Source organism: Solanum tuberosum, unplaced genomic scaffold (genome assembly GCF_000226075.1).
Source record: "Solanum tuberosum cultivar DM 1-3 516 R44 unplaced genomic scaffold, SolTub_3.0 scf00119, whole genome shotgun sequence".
In the NCBI taxonomy this organism is placed as follows: Eukaryota; Viridiplantae; Streptophyta; class Magnoliopsida; order Solanales; family Solanaceae; genus Solanum; species Solanum tuberosum.
The window spans coordinates 581,657-584,768 of record NW_006239045.1 but is presented as its reverse complement, the minus strand read 5'-3'; positions in this window follow the sequence as shown (position 1 = coordinate 584,768).

Genomic DNA, 3,112 nt, shown 5'->3' with positions numbered 1-3,112 from the left:
GTCGTTTAGTGTAGGTGAGGTTGTGTTGTTTTCCGTTTATGTTATATATGATTGCTAACTACTTCATTAGTATTACTTGTATATGAAATGGGAGGAGTATAAACTGAAATGTTATCTTGTTGTCATTCTTATGCAATAAATGTGTTTATTTGGGTGTAAAAATTTGATTTTATTCATTGTAATTGTGATTATCTGTTGGCTCGGGTATCACGCCTGTACATACTAACGGTTGGCTCGATTATCATGTCTGGTACAAAATACTTTTTAGTGCAACATAAATCCTATAAATACTTAACATTTACAAATCAAACATTATAATAAGATGTCTAAGAACTTATGTGGAGCACGATTGTCATATAATATAAGTTTATAGTAATGGATACACTTGGCTACACGCTCGACGCGAGTACCCAGAAACTAGTATTACTATAGTGAGAACAAAAAAAAGTCAAAAGTTGAAATACCAAAATAACCCAATAAAGTTGAGTTACTACAATAATATCATTGATAATATATAAAGTTAAATAAACAATAAAATTTTAATAATTTTTTCTACAATTATTTATTGGGTTTATGATATTTTCTTAATACAAAATGAATACACATCAATCATCAATTTTATTTAGTCATGATGACCAAATTATGGAGAATTTTAAAAGTTGCAAAAATTGTTCTATGTAGACCAAATTCACGCAAATGTATATAAAGTGATTTATTCGATAATGTATATCATATTATATTATATTATATCATATCATATTCATATTCATATTATATCATGTTACATTATTTATTTATTTTATTATTAAAAGTGAGAAGTTCCAAAGTACAAAGTTGAATTACCATTTTACCCCTACATCAAATCAAATATCCTATTGATTATATTAAATTGACTATTTACCCTTTCACTAAAACACTACTAATACAATATTCTGTACAAAAATTGTAAACATACGTTCTGTTAAATATTACCATTAGTAATAAGTGCTTTTTATTAACCAATTACAAGAATTATCTCTTCCCAACTCTAATCAAAATAGGTAGAATTTAAGAAGTAGCAATTAATTATACTGCATTTTAGACCAATTCATCTATACAAAAATATAATGTGAAATTTAAATGGTCATTCTACCATTAATAATGTCTTCTATAATTGAATAGTTTCAGCTACATTGTACAGTTTTATTTGCAGTAGTTATTGTAAGCTATTTGGCTGCAAACTCTTTTTAATTTATTACATCAACCTTTCATATTTCAACATTTATTGTTTGTCTTTTGAGGTTCCATATGATATATTTTGTATAGCCTTTTCATATTTTAATTCTTTATAAAAGTCCAAACCACACCATCAGATAACTTTATCATTTTATTCTTTTTTGTTCTTTTCATTTTGACTTCATAAAAACCTACTCCCTCCGTCCACTATTGTTTGTCAAAAAGAGGAAGAGAGCCAACAAGCCTTTCAAGAACTCATGAAGAACATTGTAAAGGACCTGGTCCCTGCAAGATTGCGTATACGAAAAGGTGACAAGACAGTCTGTCAAAAAAAGTAGGTTTTTATGAATAGTGGACGGAGGGAGTAGGTTTTTATGAAGTCAAAATGAAAAGAACAAAAAAGAATAAAATGATAAAGTTATCTGATGGTGTGGTTTGGACTTTTATAAAGAATTAAAATATGAAAAGGCTATACAAAATATATCATATGGAACCTCAAAAGACAAACAATAAATGTTGAAATATGAAAGGTTGATGTAATAAATTAAAAAGAGTTTGCAGCCAAATAGCTTACAATAACTACTGCAAATAAAACTGTACAATGTAGCTGAAACTATTCAATTATAGAAGACATTATTAATGGTAGAATGACCATTTAAATTTCACATTATATTTTTGTATAGATGAATTTGGTCTAAAATGCAGTATAATTAATTGCTACTCCTTAAATTCTACCTATTTTGATTAGAGTTAGGAAGAGATAATTCTTGTAATTGGTTAATAAAAAGTACTTATTACTAATGGTAATATTTAATAGAACGTATGTTTACAATTTTTGTACAGAATATTGTATTAGTAGTGTTTTAGTGAAAGGGTAAATAGTCAATTTAATATAATTAGTAGGATATTTGATTTGATGTAGGGGTAAAATGGTAATTCAATTTTATACTTTGGAGCTTCTCATTTTTAATAATAAAATAAATAAATAATGTAACATGATAAAATATGAATATAAATATGCTATAATATGATATACATTATCAAATAAATCACTTTATATACATTTGCGTGAATTTGGTCTACATAGAACAATTTTTGCAACTTTTTAAATTCTCCATAATTTGGTCATTGTTGCGCCCAAATCGCACACGCAAGTGTACGTGGTCGTTCAAGTATTAAAGTGGCTCTTATAAAGAGCCGGGTATCGTATCCACAGAGACTTACGATTAGAATAACTTGATTGTTTCAATATTTTCAGCTAAGCACAAGTGTTATCAAGATTGCAAGAGTGATTTATTTTATAATCTAAAATTTAAGCAGAATTAAACAAGCGCGATTCAATTTCAAGGATTTCAAACAATGTTAGGTAAAGTCCAAGGTTGCAGCTCTTATCAGGATTCATGCAATTATATTGTTTAAATAGATGTTAATCAATTATCGAATCAATGATCACAGGGTTAAATGTATGATTATGGTCTCCCGACCTCTACTCGCCTATGATAAATGACAACCTAACTACATCGTTGAGCGGGGATAGGTTGGACCAAGTACCGAGAATTACGATTTCTTCTTGTATAGTGACCAAGTATGGTTCGTAGGTATATCCCTATCCTAGATACAAATTAACCTTAATTATTAAGAGAAATACATGCTTCTATGCCCATGTTCTATCCTCTTATTCCTCTCCCGAGTTCAATTCGGACAATGTGTTTATTTCAATGGTGATCAGGCACGAAATACAAAAAACAAGAACATAAGAAAGATTCATATGATAATCAATATTAACCCAATGAAAACTCAATAGATTACAATCATCCTGTAGCCATAGCCCTAGAACTAGGCTATTTAGCTACTCATAACAATAGTTTCGATCAAGCAATGTTTAATTATCATAAAG